The following is an 18,700-nucleotide window of genomic DNA, read 5'->3' as shown; positions in this document are numbered from 1 at the left end:
TGAATTAGGTGAAAATCTATATACCAAGCAGCAACACTGATAGCCCCCTTTCCATTCTGGCCCTCACCCAGATTCTCATAACGACTATGCTTATCTACCACTCCACTCCCCATGACATTATCTTTCCTTGGCAAAACTCAAATGCCTCTGAGCAAAAAGACCATGGGATACTGAAATCTGGGTTCCCAATTGGCAATAAACTGCTTCCAGGCACACAAAGCTTCTGGCCCTCCTTTTTTTTTAGTGCCTCATGCTTAAAACATGAAGGGATAATTACGGGTTATCAGGCACGTGAAGCTCCAACCTGAAAAAGAGAGACCAAAACTACCAGGAAAAAAATGGCATTCTGAGGAAACAGACAAAACAGGAACAAATGAAAACTATAATTAATATAGTCAAAGACCAAAGAAAAGTCATTACATCCATGAAATCGGAACAGTATGCTATTTTTAGAAAGAGGTGGGGGTAGGGGAAGAGCAAGAAGAAGGAAGAGCTCTTGGAAATTACAAAAGTATGAACTGAATAATATAGCACTTATCCTATCTTTCTTGCACAAACTATACCTTAGGGTAATCAAACAATTGATGAGGGAGAGGTTCTCTTTTATAAGAAAATTAGGTAAAAAATGCTGAAGGAATAACTAAGTTATAATAGCACCATTTCTCAATCCTTAATGAAATAATAGGGAATATCCAGTCACCATTCAGATTTTCCTGGCTGTCTCATAAATGTTCATAGCCAGGATGCAAACAAAGTCCCTATGCTGCTTTTGGATGATACATCTCTTAGGTCTAATTTAAAGTACAGATTCCCATGTTAGCTTCAGCAGCACATATACTAAAATTAAAACATACAGAGAAAATTAGCATGGCCTCAGCACAAGGATGGCACACAAATTTGTGAAGCATTCTAAATTTTTATATTTACTGTACTGGAATTAAAATTTCTAAAAATAATTGAGTACAGGTTCCCTAGTCCTTTCCCCCAATGGTCTGTTACAGCCATTGATGATCATATAAGGGAATACTATAAAGCCACTGTAAAGAATAATTTCGATCTATCCAGACAGACACAGGTTGTTGCCAGTTATGAGTAAATAAAACTGAACAGGCAATTCACAGAAAAGGCAAGCAAATCATCAATAAATATAAGAAAATATGTTTAACCACAGTGGTGATCTGAGAAAAGCAAATTTAAAGGTTGTTTCCACAAATATCAGATTAGAAACTAAAGCCAAAAAGTCTGAGAGTGTCAAGTGTTGGCAAGATACAGGGAGGGGCGCCTGGGTGGCTCAGTTGGTTAAGCATCTGACTTCAGTTCAGGTCATGATCTCAGGGTCCTGGGATTGAGCTCATGGGTCAGGCTCCTGCTCAGGGAAAAGTTTGCTTCTTCCTCTCCCTCTGCCACTAGCCCCCTTCCCCCCCACCCCGGGGTGGGGGAAAAGGGGGGAAGGCTCTTGCTCTCTCTAAAATAAATAAATCTTTAAAGAAAAAAACGTGAGGTTTCTCTAATGGGCAGGATTCTATAAGTATTTCTATAATGCTTTGATTCTGTTTTGTTTATCACAAAGAGCATGTATTTCATCTATTAACAGGAAAAGTAAGTAAATAAAAAGAAACAAAACCTTTAGACAAAATAGCCCAACAAGTACAACACATGTGAATTTTACTCACACGCACAAAAAGAATTTTACTCACACGCACAAAAAGAATTTTACTCATTGCCCAAACTATCATCCATAACTGTATAAATGTAATGACCATTTATTCCACGAGCTCCACTATTCTTGCACCTATATATTTCATATTCCCTTTAGCCCTTGTGACTGACTACCACAGCACAGAGAACATTCATTTTCTACTGTCTTACCCCAAGAAACAAGAAAGAACTGAAACTCACTGGCCTATGACAGAGGCTATCAAGCAGGAATTGATTACCATACTGATAAAACCCGAAAAGGTGTAGCACTCTAAAGTTTACCAGACCAGCCAAGTAATTCTTTACTGATTGTCACAGTTTTGTGCTTCTGTAGGTATGTGATCAATATTTTACATTTCCGGCTTTAATTTACACATCTTAAAGCCTGACACTGTGACTTATTTCAACACTTGACTATTATAAAAATATTTTTCTATTACTAAGAAAATTCATTAAATGTTAACCTGAAAAGAAGTATATAGTATTGAAGAAAATCTAAAAATTATCTACAAAGAAAAAAACAGTGAGGGGCACCTGGGTGGCTCAGTAAATTGAGCATCTGACTTAGGTCAGGTTATGATATCAGGGTCCTGGGACTGAACCCCACTGTTGGACTGCCCGCTCAGTGGGGAGTCTGATTCTCCCTCCCCTTCTCTCTCTGCCCCTCCCTCCATTCATGCTCTCTCCCTCTCTCTCTCTCTCTCTGGCTCTCTCTCAAATGAATAAATAAAATCTTAAAAAAAAAAACAACAGTGGATAATTTTTCTTTTCAGTTGTTTTCTGTGTCTTGTTTTTTAATGTTATTGGGAATTTTCAAACATGCATAATGGAGGAGAGAACAGTGTAATAAATCCCTATATGCTATCACCTAATTTCAACAATTATCAGCACATGGCACATCCTGTTTTGTCTGTATTCTTCCTCTTTTCCCCCAACAAACCTCAGCATCATAAGATTTCACTACAAATACTTTAGTATGAATTAAAGATACATTTTATGGCTTTGACTGAAGACCATCAATGGCTTCCTACTAGAACACAAGTGTAGACTTCTAAACTCTACCTGAGGCCATAAGGCCCAGTGAGTGAGCAGCTCCTCCATGATTCTCCTACCTCGTCCCCTCCCTTTCCTCTACATTGGCTGACTCCTAATTTAAATTGTTTCCTACCTCAGAGCCTCATTTCCTTTGTCTAGGACATTCTCCTTTGATGGTCTCTTCCTCATCCTTCATTTCGTAACTGAAAGGTTATGTCCCCTGTGGCCTTCCCTAACCATCCTACCAAGGAGGGGATATGGTCATTATTTTAGCTTTTCACATATAGTTTTAATTTTAGGTGTATACATATGCCTTTTTTAAGAATTAATTTTATACTATTCAAACTTTAGTTATAAAATTAGACTTGTGTCTTGTTATTTCCAGATGTTATACACACACACACACACACACACACACACACAGACCTAAAAATATATCTGAACCGAACTGGCTTAGCTGAATAGTTACAGAAAAAACACTTGAAAAAATTCAGCATCTCTTCAATATGAAAACACTCTACCAACAAGGAACAGAAAGGAACTCCCTCAAAAAGCATCTACAAAACCCCACAACTACCTCATATTTCATGGGTAAAGACTGAATGCTTTCCCCATAAGATCAGAAACAAGACAAAAATTTTACTCTTGCCAGTTCTATTCCATACTGTACCAGGAGGTCCTAATTAGAGTAATTAGGCAGGAAAATTAAATAAAAGGCATCCAGATTGTAGAAAAAGAAGTAAAACTACCTCTATTTGCAGATGACATGATAATGTATATTAAAAAATCTATTAGAATAAATAAGTTCAGCAGGATACAAGATCAATATACAAAAAATTAAGTGTCTTTCTAGGGGTGCCTGGGTGGGTCAGTCGTTGAGTGTCTGCCTTCGGCTAAGGTCATGATCCTAGGGTCCTGGGATTGAACCCTACATCGGGCTCCCTGCTCAGTGGGAAGCCTGCTTCTCCCTCTCCCACTCCCCCTGCTTGTGTTCCCTCTCTCACTGTGTCTCTCTGTCAAATAAATAAATAAAATCTTAAAAAAAAAAAAAAACTATTTCTAAACATTTGCAATGATCAGAAAATTAAATTAAGGGGCTCCTGCTTTGCTCAGTCAGTAGTGCATGCTACTCTTGATCTTGGGGTCATGAGTTCAAGCCCCACATTGGGGGTAGAGTTTACCTTAAGAATAATTAATTAGGGGGAAAAAAATAATTAGGGGCACCTGGGTGGCTCAGTCGGCTAAGCATCCAACTCCTGATTTTGGCTCAGGTCATCATCTTGGGGTCCTGGGATTGAGCCCCATGTCAGGTTCCATGCTCCGAGGGGAGTCTGCTTCTCTCCTTCCTCTCCTCTGCCCCTCCCTTGGCTTGCACACTTGTGTACACATGCACTCTCTCTCTCAAATAAATAAATAAATCTTTTTTTTTTTTTAAAGAATAACTCGGGGTGCCTGCTTGACTCAGTTGGTTATCTGTCTGCCTTGGGCTCAGGTGATGATCCCGGGGTCCTGGGATCAAGTCCCACGTCAGGCTCCCTGCTCAGCATGGACTACACTTCTGCCTCTCCCTCTGCCCCTTCCCCTGTTCATGGCCTCTCTCTCTCACATAAATAAAATCTTTAAAAAAAATAAAAAAATTTAAAAATAAAAAAATAACTTTTTTTTTGAAGTTAAGGAAACAAATCCATTTACAAAAGCATCAAAAAGAACTAAATGCCTAGAAGTAAATTTAACAAAAGAAATGCAAAACTTTTACTGGCAACAACAAAACACTGTTGAAAGAAACTAAAAACTAAATAAATGGAAAGCATCATGTTCATGGAACAGGAGACCTAATATTGGTAAGATGGCAATACTCTCCAAACTGATCTACAAATTAAACAAAATCCCTATGGAAACCCAAGCGAGCTTCTTTGCAGAAATTGACAAACTGATCCTAAAAATCATATGGAAATTCTAGGAACCCAGAATGACCAAAATAATCTTAAAAAAAAGAACAATTAACAAAAAATTAAAAAAAAAAAGAACAAAGTTGGAGGACATATTCCTCAAATTCAAAACTTATTACAAAACAGTAATCACAACAGGGTAGTACTGGCTTAAGGACAGATATATAGATCAAGAGAATAGAACTGAGAGTCCAGAAAGAAACCCTCAGATTTATAGTCAATTAAATTTCAACAAGGGTATCAAGATAATTCACTGAGAAAAGAATGGTCTCATCAGCAAATGCTACTGGGACAACTGGATATCCACATGCAAAGGAATTAATTTGGACTCCATATATTAAAAACAACTCAAAATGGGTCAAACACCTAAATCTAAGACCTGAAACTGTAACACTAAGAAGAAATCATAGGTGTAAAATTCTTGTAACATCGATCTAGGCAATGGTTTCTTCTATATACACAAAGAGCACAGGCAATAAAAGAAAACAAATAAATAAAACTGGACTTCATCAAAATTAAAAACTTTTGTGTTTCAAAGGACATTACCAAGAAAGTAAAAAGGGGCTAGGGGCGCCCGGGTGGCTCAGTCGTTAAGCCTCTGCCTTCTGTTTGGGTCATGGTCACAGGGTCCTGGGATTGAGCCCTGCATCGGGCTTCCTGCTCGGCAGGAAGCCTGCTTCTCCCTCTCCCACTCCCCCTGCTTGTGTTCCCTCTCTCGCTGTGTCTCTGTCAAATAAATAAATAAAATCTTTAAAAAGAAAAAAAGAGAGTATGGGGGGGGAACTGGCTGGTTCAGTTGGTAGAGCATGTGTCTCTTGATTTTGGGGTCATGAGTTACAAGCCCTACATTGGGTGTAGAAACTACTTAAATTAAAAAAAAAGAAAAAGAACATAAAAAAAAGACAACACATAGAATGGGAGAACATATTAGCAAGTCATATATCTGATAAGAGACTTGTATATACATATACAAGGGCAATACTCAAGGGGAAAAGAACTAAATGCCTAGAAGTAAATTTAACAAAAGAAATGCAAAACTTTTACTCTGACAACAACAAAACACTGTTATACTAAATAAATGGAAAGCATCATGTTCATGGATCAGGAGACCTACACGGGAGTATACAAGGGGAGCCACCCAGGCGACCCTATGCTACGTATATTTTACCACAATAAAAATTTTAAGGAATGGGGCGCCTGGGTAGCTCAGTTGTTAAGCATCTGCCTTCGGCTCAGGTCATGATTCCTAGGTCCTGGGATCGAGCCCCACATCGGGCTCACTGCTCGGCGGGAAGCCTGCTTCTCCCTCTCCCACTCCCTCTGCTTGTGTTCCCTCTCTCGCTGTGTCTCTCTCTGTCAAATAAATAAATAAATTTTTTTTTTTTAAAGATTTTATTTATTTATTTGACAGAGAGACAGCGAGAGAGGGAACACAAGCAGGTAGAGTGGGAGAGGGAGAAGCAGGCTTCCCGCAGAGCAGGGAGCCCGATGCGGGACTCGATCCCAGTACCCTGGGATCATGACCTGAGCCAAAGGCAGACACTCAACAACTGAGCCACCCAGGCGCCCCTAAAATTTTTTTTAAAAAGAATTTTTAAGGAAAAAAAATATGCTGACAACTAAATAAAGTGAAATTTTCACAGGAATAAAAAATCAAGTTAACTGAATTAAAATAAATGCAGTCTGTTAGGGGAATGAAAATGTTCAAGGTCAACAATATTAATACCATCAGTTGACAGTATCACTAAGAAATGAAGTAGTCTTCATAACCATATTTTTAAGAAAATCTGAAGAACCAAAACATTTTTATCATGTTTTAATTCAAAATGTTTCTAGAATTTCATACACACCTACCTCCTTAAAATAGAGCATAACAAATAAAATGTAACCTCATGTTGGGAAGAAGCATCGCTGTGAATCACCATTATAAGCCCTACTGTATTACAATATGTGATGCCTTCAAGAAATGTGAAAATACTGTCCCTTACTTTCTGACACCTGATTATCTATTAAACCTCAATTCTTGCCACTCCCCTATGTGGCAGAAGTACTAGTACATTATTTCAAAGAACATATGGAAAATTAATATTTACTACTTAAATATAGGAAAAATAAATGTCATGTTTTTGTAGTTTTCTGAATAGTCACACACTATCAAACCCTTCATACTTTGGATTTGTGACCTATAACCCAGTTAAATGCCACCCTGTCTCTATGAACTTATTCCTATATAGTATCTTGTATATACAATACTTGTTTAAAATACTTACATAAAGGGGCGCCTGGGTGGCTCAGCCATTAAACGTCTGCCTTCCACTCAGGTCATGATCCCAGGGTCCTGGGATCAAGCCCCACGTCCAGCTCCCTGCTCAGCAGGAAGCCTGCTTCTCCCTCTCACATACTCCCTGCTTGTGTTCCCTCTCTCACTATCTCTTTCTCTCTGTCAAATAAATAAATAATATCTTTATAAAAATAAAATACTTACATAAAGCTGCCCTAGTTATTTACATTAGCCTCCCCCCACTAGACTATGAGCTCAAGAGCAATACCGTGGACTATTCATTCTTGTACCTCTGGTCCGGGCACAGAGTGTTTAATTAACATCTGTTTTATAAATAAATAAATGAGATGGATAGATAGGTAGATATCAGAAATACAGGTAACATTTAGTACTTATTAGCCAAATGCCTGGGGCTTTGAAAAGCTCATTTTTCCTGTATAATCCTCACAACAACCTTACTAAGGTTGTTACTATTATTATCCCTATTTATAATTAAGAAATTGAGGTTTCGGGGCACCTGGGTGGCTCACTCAGTTGGGCATCTGCCTTCAGCTCAGGTCATGATTCCCAGGGTCCTGGGATCAAGCCCCCGCGTTGGGCTCCCTGCTCAGTGGGAAACCTTCTCCTTCTCCCCCTATTTGTGCTCATGCTCTCTCTCTGTCAAATAAACAAAACCTTCAAAAAGAAAAAAAAAAATTGAGGTTTGGCATTAAGAAACCTGCCCATGATTTCAAAGCTAGGAAGTAATAGAGCCAGGACTTGAACTAAGGCAATCTGACCCTATTGCCCTTGCCCTTTGCCACTGCACTGCCCTTAGCCACTTTTTATAATTTTCATTATCCTGCTTCAGAGATACCTGCCATTTGTTATATATAAGTACTTATCTCTAATAGATCCTCTCAATTTGTTGTTTATAACCTGTTGAGGGCTAAGAAACTATTTTACTTAAAATATGAATACTTGAGGCATCTAGGTGGCTGAGTCGGTTTAAGTGTCTTCAACCCAGGTCATGATCCCAGGGTCCTGGGATGGAACCCTGCACTGGGCTGCCTGCTTAGCGGGGAGTCTGCTTCTCCTTCTCCCAATCCCCCTGCTTGTGCTTTCTCTGTCAAATAAATGAACAGAATCTTAAAAACAAAACAAAAACACACTTTCAAGTAAAAAATAAAAAATAAAAATAAAATAAAATAAAGGATACTGGGGCACCTGAGTGGCTCAGTCATTTAAGCATCTGCCTTCAGCTCAGGTCATGATCCCAGCGTCCTGGGATCGAGCCCCGCATCAGTGCTTCTCCCTCTCCCTCTGCCTGCTGCTCCCCCTGTTTGTGCTGTGTGTGTCAAATAAATAAAATCTTTCATAAATAAGTAAATACATACATACATAAATAAGGATACTGGGTGGCTCAGTTGGTTAGTTGGTTAGGCATCAGACTTTTTTTTTTTTAAGATTTTATTTATGTATTTGACAGAAAGAGACAGCAAGAGAGGGAACACAAGCAGGGGGAGTAGGAGAGGGAGAAGCAGGCTTCCTGCAGAGCAGGGAGCCCGAATGCGAGGCTCCATCCCAGGACCCGGGGATCATGACCTGAACCGAAGGCAGACGCTCAACGACTGAGCCACCCAGGCACCCCACTGAGAGAGAGAGAGATAGCAAAAGAGAGAGAGAGAGAAAGAGAGAGAGGGAGAGAGAAAGAGCACAAGCAGGGAGGAGAGGTAGAAGCAGGGGCTCAATCTCTTAACCAATGGAGCCACCCAGGCACCCCAGCATCCGACTCTTGGTTTCAGCTGAGGTCATGATCTCAGGGTCCTGAGATCTAGCCTCGCATCAGGCTCCATGTTGGGCATAGAGCCTGCTTGGGATGCTCTCTCTCCCTCTCCCTGCTCCTCACAGGCACACATTCTCTTAAATTAGAATAAAATGGAACAGAACAGAACAGAATAGAATAGCATAAGGATACTATGAATAAGTGCTTTGCCTTTAAATGTTTATTCAGTAGGCCAAGATCATGAACTTTATTACACCAAATTTGAGACATTCATTTTACCTCTTCAGAAATCTTTGCTTACTTCCTGGCCCTCAGCTAGCTTAGAGGTAGTCAACACTGAGTAAATTACTGGATGAATTCCTATCCCAGCACAAAAATATTCTTTAAAGAGTTAAAACTAACAGAGCCACAAATAAGTGGGTAATTTCTGTTAAATGTTTCCCAAATCACATCAAACAAGTTCAAGTAGACTATTTTCATAGTAGAACCATAGACAAACAATAGCCTTTTTTAAAAAGTTACCCTTCTGGTTTTACAAAAGCCTGTTATATTTGATTCCACACTTCTGTGCAACCTGTTTAACTTTTTAAAAGGTATTTGTTTTTGAATAGGTAGCAGTAACAAAAAATGAGGCTAGGGCAACAGGTAACTGAAAGAAAATTCAAACTAAGGATAATAGAAATTAGAAATTTTATTATATCATAATAACCTAGCAGAGGCTTTTAACCAATATATGTTTTAATGCCCAAGAAATAAAATACTCCCTGTTCTTCAGAATGAAACATACTTCAAAAATAAATGTTAGGGCTCCTGGGTGGCTCAGTCGCTTAAGCGACTGCTTTGGGCTCAGGTCATGATCCTGGGGTCCTGGGATCCAGCCCCACATCAGGCTCCCTGCTCAGCAGGAGTCTCCTTCTCCCTCTCCCTCTGCCCCTCCCTGTGCCAATTCATTCTCTCTCTCTCAAATAAATAAATAAATAAAATCTTAGGGGAAAAAATGTCTATCAAAAGATCATAAGCAAATAGTTAAAATTAAGTTTGGGCACTTAACTCTCATTTGTGTGGAAATTTTATTCAAACGTATTTTTCTTTTTTTTTTAATATTTTATTTATTTATTTGACAGAGATAAAGCAAGAGAGGGAACACGAGCAGGGGGAGTGGCAGAGGGAGAAGCAGGCTTCCCATGGAGCAGGGAGCCCGATGCGGGGGCTCAATCCCAGGATCCTGGGATCATGACCTGAGCCGAAGGCAGATGCTCAACCAAATGAGCCACCCAGGTGCCCCTCAAACGTATTTTTCAAGCAGCAACTCAAACAAATCTAAAATTAATTAAAATACAAAAAGGAAGCCACATTAAGTTTAAAATTATTAGAGTATCATGACTTTTAAAAATCACCTAGATTCCCTCCAAAAACAAAACAAAAAAAGATAAACAAAATAAAAAATAATAAGGTTTGAAAAATGAAAAAGGATCACCTAGCCCAACCTTTGCAAATACAGAAGTAATGCCTACAATCTTTTTTTTTTTTTTTTAAGATTTTGTTTATTTGACAGAGACAGACACAGCAAGAGAGGGAACACAAGCAGGGGGAGTGGGAGAGGGAGAAGCAGGCTTCCCGCCGAGCAGGGAGCCTGATGTGGGGCTCGATCCCAGGACCCTGGGATCATGACCTGAGCCGAAGGCAGATGTTTAACGACTGAGCCACCCAGGCGCCCCAGTAATGCCTATGATCTTAATATTTCAATTTAAATGTAAAAGTAGTTCTAGAATATCCACTATGTATAGGACAATGTAGGTAAAGCATCTGCAATAACGATCCTCAGAAGTCTTTTTTTTTTTTTTATACAAAAGTCAAAGGACTTATTGAAGAATTTTTTGGAAGTTTTAGCATAACTTGGCACCAATGATAAGGACAAATAACTTGAATGCACAAAAGAGAACTTTAAATAGTTAGGCTTAGCAATTTGACCTTTAGCATATTCATCCATCCCTCCAACCAACTAACAAGTACCTATTAAATCCTACTGCCTCCTAGTAGTTAATGGGGGAATTAAAGCCATAGGTTAGTTTGCTAAAACATTGGAAGTGCTATGAGAGGGGAGGGAAGAGTATGCTGTGGGACGATATAAGATGGGCACAATCCATACCTGGGTGTTCATAAAAGGCATTTCAGAATTAAAACCTGAAAGATGAATACTGTTAACCAGGCAAAAGAAGAGAAACAGAGTGCCAAGCAAAAGGAGGCAGCTTTTAAGAAGGCCTGGAGAGGGTGCCTGGGTGGCTCAGATGGTTAAGCATCTGCCTTCGTCTCAAGTCATGATCATGGGGTCCTGGGATCGAGTCCCGCATCAGGCTCCCTGCTCGGAGCGGAGCCTGCTTCTCCTTCTCCCACTTCCCCTGCTTGTGCTTTCTCTCTGTCAAATAAATAAAATCTTTAAAAAAAATTTTTTTAATAAAAAGAAATAAAATAAATTAGAAAAAAAAAAAAAAGAAGAAGGCCTGGAGAGAAAGAACACTATTTACAAAACAAACTCCAAGTGTTCGGTATGATGGCTCAAAAAAGAAAAGATGAAGCTAGTAAGATAAGGAGCAGACAGATCACAATGTCTTGTATCTTAGGAACTCTAGACATTTCAAAAAATATAAAGAAATAGGGGCGCCTGGGTGGCTCAGTTGGTTAAGCGACTGCCTTTGGCTCAGGTCATGATCCTGCAGTCCCAGGATTGAGTCCCGCATCGGGCTCCCTGCTCAGCGAGGAGCCTGCTTCTCCCTCTGACCCTCCCCCCCATGTACTCTCTCTCTCTCTCATTCTCACTCTCTCAAATTAATCTTTAAAAAAATATATAAAGAAATATATAAAAGTTGGAAACAAAAGAAGGTAGCAAAGGGGATAAGAAAGAGAGAATAGTTGGGGCACCTGGGTGGTTCAGTATGTTAAGCATCAGCCTTTGGCTCAGGTCATTATACCGGAATCCCAGGATTGAGCCCCGCATAGGGCTCCTTGCTCATCGGGGAGTCTGTTTCTCCCTCTGCCCCTCACCTGGCTCGTGTTCAGTCTCTCTCACAGACAAATAAATAAATAAAATCTTTAAAAAAAGAAGAAGAAGAGAGAAGAGTTAAGGATGGTGATGAGCTATCTGGCCAGGCAGACAGCGGTATCCCTTACAAAGGCAGGGAAGAGAGGAGCAGCAAGCTTGGGAGAGAAGTTCAGGTTTGGACATGTCAGGAGATAGTCATGTCCAAGAAACAACAGTAATGTGGATTTGAAACTCCAGAGAGAGATCTAGCCTTGAAGTTCGTAACAGGCTGTCAGCTTCATGAGAGAAGAAACGTGTGTTTTGCTCACCATTGTGTCCCCAATGAACACAATACTAGGCACACAGTCGGCACTATATAAATATCCATGAAATGAATGAGATATACATTTTGGAATGGTCAACAAATGGTAATTGAACCTACAGGAATGAATAATACCATTTAGGCAGTGTGCAAATGATACTAGAGGGGACCTCAGAAAGAACTCCCAAGGAACACCAAAGCTAATAAGGTAAGAGGAATCCGGAGTCATCAAAAAAGGGAAAAACTGGGGTGCCTGGCTGGCTCCGCTGGTGGAGCATGCAGCTCTTATTCTTGGGTTCATGAGTTTGAGCCCCAAGTTGGGCACAGATTCTACCTAAAGAGAGAGAGGGTGAGAGAACAAAAGAAAGGAAAGGAAAGGAATGGAAAGGAAAGGAAGGAAGGAAGACAGAAAGAGAAAGAATGAAGGAAAGGAAAGAAAGAAAGAAGAGAAGAGAAGAGAAGAGAAGAGAAGAGAAGAGAAGAGAAGAAAAAAAAGCAAAGCAAAGAAAAAAGAAAAGAAAAAAGGGGCACCTGGGTGCCTCAGTCAGTTCAGCAGCCAACTCTTGAGTTCAGCTCAGGTCGTGATCTCGGGGTCCTGGGATTGAGCCCAGAGTGGGGCTCCACACTCAGCAGGGAGTTTACTTGAGATTCTCTCTCCCTCCCTCTTGGTTTCAGCTCGGGTCTGATCATGATCAGATGATCTCAGGTCATGATATCAAGCCCCATGCGGGGCTCTCCACTCAGCACACAGTCAGCTTGGGGTTCTTTCCCTCTTCCTCTCTATCCCATCCTGCATGCTCTTGTTTGCGTGCGTGTGCGTGCTCTCTCTCACTCTCCCTCCCTCCCTCTCTCTCTCAAATAAATGAATAAATAATTCCCTGAGAGGCGTCTGTCACAATCTATGATTATAGCATCTGGCTTGTTTATTCTTTATTACAACATAAACTCAAAAAAAGCACAGGCTCCCTTCCTTGTCTGTTTTGTTTGTAGTTATATTCCCGAGCCTACAACAGTGTCAATAAATATTTGTTCTTTCTGACCATCTATGTGTCTGTTTATCTTTCTACCTACCTATGGAGATGGGGATACAGTAGAACCAGAAGATCATGGGAGTTTCCTCCCAGCTCTTAAAAAGGGTCAGTTTCTCAATTTCTGTATTTTAGCTTCAAAGGAAAAAAACAATTCATCCGGTTTTTATGCTGTAATTTTAAATAAAAAATCTTAACCAATTTTCATTGTTTTATAATCTCAGATTTAAATTCCTTATAGAAAAGTCTCTAAACTGCAATTTCTTCCTTCCCAAATGAGTGACATTAGTTCAGTATAAAAATATTTTTTTTTAAAGATTTTATTTATTTATTTGACAGAGAGAGACACAGCGAGAGCAGGAACACAAGCAGGGGGAGTGGGAGAGGGAGAAGCAGGTCTCCTGCCGAGCAGGGAGCCTGATGTGGGACTCGATCCCAGGACCCTAGGATCATGACCTGAGCCGAAGGCAGACGCTTAACGACTGAGCCACCCAGGCGCCCCTCAGTATAAAAATATTAACAAACTTATCTGTATAACTGCTATATACTGTGCTCTTAAAAATTAATTCAAATGGAATATTAGATAATATTAGGAAATGTTCTCAATGTAAATAATATTGTAGTTATGTGATAGAATACTCTCATTTTAACTTTTTATTAATTTCATCTTTTTTTAAGTAAGCTCTACACCCAATGTGCGGCTTGAACTCACGATCCCGAGATCAAGAGTCACACAGTCCATTGACTGAGCCAGCCTGTACCCCAGAATGCTCTCATTTTTTAAGAGATAAATACTTTAAGTAGTAAAAGTTGAAATGTCATAACATCTGCAATTTACTTTGCCATGGTTTAGCAATTTAAAAATGTGTATGTATATAAATGTTGAGTGTATGTGTACATGTATGTACATATGTAAATACACAGACACAAACACATATACAGGTAAATACAACAACAACTGAATCTAGGTGATGCATATACAGTTACCAATGTGCTTTTAGTTTTTCTGTATGTTTGAACATTTTCCTAATAAAAAGCTAGGGGGGGAGAAATTTACTGAAAAAGTTTACTGATTTAAACAACAACAACAACAAAACGAGGCACCTGAGTGGCTCAGTCGATTAAGCAACCAACTTTTGGTTTCAGCTCAGGTCATGATCTCAAGGTCATGAGATCCAGCCCCTCATCTGTTCCACTCAGTAGGGAGTTGGCTTGAGATTCTCCCCCTATTCATCCCACCTATGACCATCCCCCTGCACGTGTACACACTCCCCCTCAAATAAATAAATAAATAAATAAAATCTTAAAAAATAAAAAACAGGGCACCTGGGTGGCTCAGTTGGTTAAGCGACTGCCTTCGGCTCAGGTCATGATCCTGGAGTCCTGGGATCGAGTCCCACATCGGGCTCCCTGCTCAGCAGGGAGTCTGCTTCTCCCTCTGACCCTCTTCCCTCTCATGCTCTCTATCTCTCATTCTCTCTCTCTCTCAAATAAATAAATTCTTTAAAAAAATAAAATAAAAATAAACAATTTTTCAAAGTTCCTAGTAACTCTATATCCTCAACTTGGAAACTTCTTTACTGTACTGCCTAATATGTAAATTCCTGTGGTTGAGTTCAAAAATTTTTGGAGTCACCTATTATGCCAAACTACTGGACACTATTAATTCCTAAGTGAATAAAACATTCTTACTTCAAACTACTAACTAAATATTGCTAGCTAAGGGGCACCTTGCTGGCTCAATGGGAAGAACATGTGATTCCTGATCTTGGGTTCCTGAGTTCTAGCCCCACACTGGGCGTAGAGATTACTAAAAAATAAATAAATATCGGGGCGCCTGGGTGGCTCAGTTGTTAAGCGCCCACCTTAGGCTCAGGTCACGATCCCAGGGTCCTGGGATCGAGCCCCACATCAGGCTCCCTGCTCAGCGGGAAGCATGCTTCTCCCTCTCCCACTCCCCCTGCTTGTGTTCCCTCTCTCGCTGTGTATCTCTCTGTCAAATAAATAAATAAAATCTTTTAAATAAACAATATCACTAGCTGATTTCAAAATGTATAGAATTACACACTTTTTTAAAGATTTTTATTTATTTTAGAGAGAGAGAGAGGGAGGGAGGGGAGAGACAGAGGTAGAGGAAGAGAGAGAATCTCAGGCAGACTCCATGCTGAGCATGGAGCCCTCCCTGGGGCTTGATTTCATGACCCTGAGATCATTACCTGAGCTGAAATCAAGAGTTGCTGATTAACAGACTAAGCCACCCGCCGCCCAACACACATGTATTTTTAAATATCAGTTTTTTATTTTTATTTTTTTTTTTTTATTTTTTAAAGATTTATTTATTTATTTGAGAGAGTGAGAATGAGAGAGAGAGTACGTGAGAGGGGTGAGGGCCAGAGGGAGAAGCAGGCTCCTCGCCGAGCAGGGAGCCTGATGTGGGACTCGATCCCGGGACTCCAGGATCATGACCTGAGCCGAAGGCAGTCGCTTAACCAACTGAGCCACCCAGGCGCCCTAAATATCAGTTTTTTAATACACATTACATACATATATTTTTTTTTAAGATTTTATTTTTTGACAGAGAGAGAGACAGTGAGAGAGGGAACACAAGCAAGGGGGAGTGGGAGAGGGAAAAGCAGGCTTCCCGCCGAGCAGGGAGCCCGATGCGGGGCTCAATCCCAGGACCCCGTGACCATGACCAAAACTAAAGGCAGATGCTTAAAGAATGAGCCACCCAGGAGCCCCACACATTACATATATTATTAAACTGGGTCTATGTTGATGTATTTTATCTCAACCTAATAGTAATTTATTTAGATAAGAGTTGTATTCATTATGCGTGCTGAGTACAGCAAAAAAAGTATTTTTAAAATAACAGCTACTAACACAGTCAACAGAACAGAACAAATATTTGGCTAGATTCTAATACTAGCTCTCCTGGAAATCAAAGGTTCCATATGATTTAGGTATGCAGTGTGTAGTGAAAGGTAAGCTAAGGAGTCCAAGAAACAGGAACCAGACTCAGGCACAAAATTCTTGGATCAATGAGCTTCGGCACATACTACAGTAATATAGTGTGTAGTTCTTAAGTCTACTAATCCATCCTCTGATTAGAGGTACCTACCTGATCCAGCTAGGTACCTCACCATTTTTGTATTCTCTTTTGTGATTTTAAAGCTTTTGTTTTGTTTTTTTCAGTAATCTCTACACCCAATGTGGGGCTCGAACTCACAACCCCCAGATCAAAAGTCACATGCTCTTCTAAGTCAGCCAGGCACCCCCTCTTTTGTGATCTTAACCAAGTAAAAATGTGAATGTCACAGTAGGAAGGACACATAATGGCAGTTCACTTACATACTTACATTCAGAAATCTCTGAAGGTAAAGAAAGGTAAGATCTGTCTTAAGAGCTAACCAATGGTTAACTGATTGCCATTTCAAAAGGCAACAACCCCATCACCTCCACCACATACACACACACCCCCAGGGAACAAATAGATTGTTCCTTTCAGAAAGGGTCTCAAAGTAGAGACTAACTAGGAGGGGCAGAATGAAGCTTAGTCAAATGGTTCACCAAGAAAAAAAACATTTTTTTAAGTAAACTCTATGACCAAAATGGGGCTTGAACTCACAATTCTGAGATCAAGAGCCACATTTTTTTTTTTAAGATTTTATTTATTTATTTGACAGAGAGAGACACGGTGAGAACAGGAACACAAGCAGGGGGAGTGGGAGAGGGAGAAGCAGGCTTACCGCGGAGCAGGGAGCCCGATGCAGGGCTCCATCCCAGGACCCCGGGATCATGACCTGAGCTGAAGGCAGACACTTTAAGACTGAGCCACCCAGGTGCCCCAGAAAGCCACATGTTCTAATGAATGAGCCAGCCATGTGCCCCAAAACGGCATTTTTTTAAATGTGAAAATATGTATTTTTATGTGTGTAAAATATGTTTTTAAATATATCGGTTTTATGTACATAATAATTTAGGTAACAGAGAGATCAATGAAACACTAAATGTTTTTTGAGCATTCTAAAACAGGTTTCAGGGGTGCTGGGCTGACTCAGAAGAGCATGCAACTAGATTTCAGGGTCCTGAGTTCGAGCCCCACCTTAGATATAGATTACTTAAATAAATCTTTAAAAAAATAATAAAAATAAAACAGGTTTGAATTAAAATGTAACATAACATTCCAAAAAACTGCTGACCCTTACTCTAACTGAACCAATAGAGAAATTAAGTCAGCACCTGAGTCAATTCTTGGACCAAAAATCTTTAGCTCACTGAAGATACCACAAGATACTGGTTTCAAAAACCAATGAACAGGTACCACAGAGGGACTTCCCTTTTAAAAGGAATTGAAAACTGGGGCACCTGGGTGGCTCAGTTGTTAAGCGTCTGCCTTCCGCTCAGGTCATGATCCCAGGATCCTGGGATCGAGCCCCGTATTGGGCTCCCTGCTCAGCCAGGAGCCTGCTTCTCCCTCTCCCACTCCCCTGGCTTGTGTTCCCTCTCTCGCTGTCTCTCTGTCAAATAAATAAAATCTTTAAAATATAAAAAATAAATAAAAGGACTTGAAAACTAGTATCATGTATATTCAAACATGTAAGATGTCAAATATTAATACCCCATGGACAACCCCTGTTCTCCTGTACTGTCATGTCACCACCCCCTCCTACTGTTCTACTCTAGTGAAATAAAACAGCAAAGTTAAACTCCTAAAGACACTAGAGTTGACAGAATTAAGGAGAGAAGCCTGAAGAACCACGGTAATACTAATTTAAATAACAGATGTGCTAAAGACACAAAATAAACTTAATGATGAGGCAGACTTAGAATTTCAGTTTTTCAACTCCCTAAGTCTTCAACAGCCACCATCAACAAATTTAAGTTTTAAGTATGCAAAATTACTGTTCACTCCCCTTCTTGATAAAAAGTCACAAAACTCAGTGAAAAGCCATCAAATTTTCCTTTTTAAGTGTTTATTGAAAAGATGAACTTAACTGTCATTGTAAATTACCTTGCAGACAAATTAAAATTAACTTCATCCACAGTTTTGATTAAAAATATTTTTTATGGGGACGCGTGGGTGGCTCAGTTAAGCGGCTGCCTTCAGCTTAGGTCATGATCCCAGGGTCCTGAAATGGAGTCCAACATCAGGCTCCCTGCTCAGCAGGGAGTCTGCTTCTCCCTCTCCCTGCTGCTCCCCCTGCTTGTGCAATCTCTCTCTCTGACAAATAAATAAAATCTTTAAAAAAATTTTTAATATTTTTATGAATGAGAACTATAACATTAATAAATAACACTGAATATCAAAGCCTGCTTTCCCGCCCACAAATCTTTTTTTTTTTTTTTTTAAGATTTTATTTATTTACGGGCGTCTGGGTAGCACAGATGGTTGGGCGTCTGCTTTCGGCTCGGGTCATGATCCCGGGGTCCTGGGATCGAGTCCCACATCGGGCTCCCTGCTCGGCGGGGAGCCTGCTTCTCTCTGCCTCTGCGTCTCTCTCTCTCTCTCCCTGTGTTTCGTGAATAAATAAATAAAATCTTAAAAAAAATTTTTTTTGTTTTATTTATTTGACAGATATGCTGCTTTTTTTTTTTTTTTT

At 40.0% G+C, this 18,700-nt stretch overlaps 1 protein-coding gene and 1 non-coding gene across 3 annotated transcripts in view; one reads left to right on the top strand and one right to left on the bottom strand.

Annotated features, from left to right (window-relative positions):
• Nucleotides 1–18,700, bottom strand: part of SPAG9 (sperm associated antigen 9) — a 138,778-nt gene that overhangs the window by 114,285 nt on the left and 5,793 nt on the right. The window lies entirely within an intron of this gene.
• Nucleotides 814–919, top strand: LOC112814145 (U6 spliceosomal RNA). The gene has a single exon (XR_003205683.1). It is a non-coding gene; the product is annotated as a U6 spliceosomal RNA (small nuclear RNA).

Source organism: Callorhinus ursinus, unplaced genomic scaffold (genome assembly GCF_003265705.2).
Source record: "Callorhinus ursinus isolate GAN/ISIS: 27379988/994484 unplaced genomic scaffold, GSC_fseal_2.0 scaffold52, whole genome shotgun sequence".
Lineage (NCBI taxonomy): Eukaryota > Metazoa > Chordata > Mammalia > Carnivora > Otariidae > Callorhinus > Callorhinus ursinus.
Note: the sequence above shows the minus strand (reverse complement) of the source record. Positions and strands in the feature narration are given on the sequence as shown.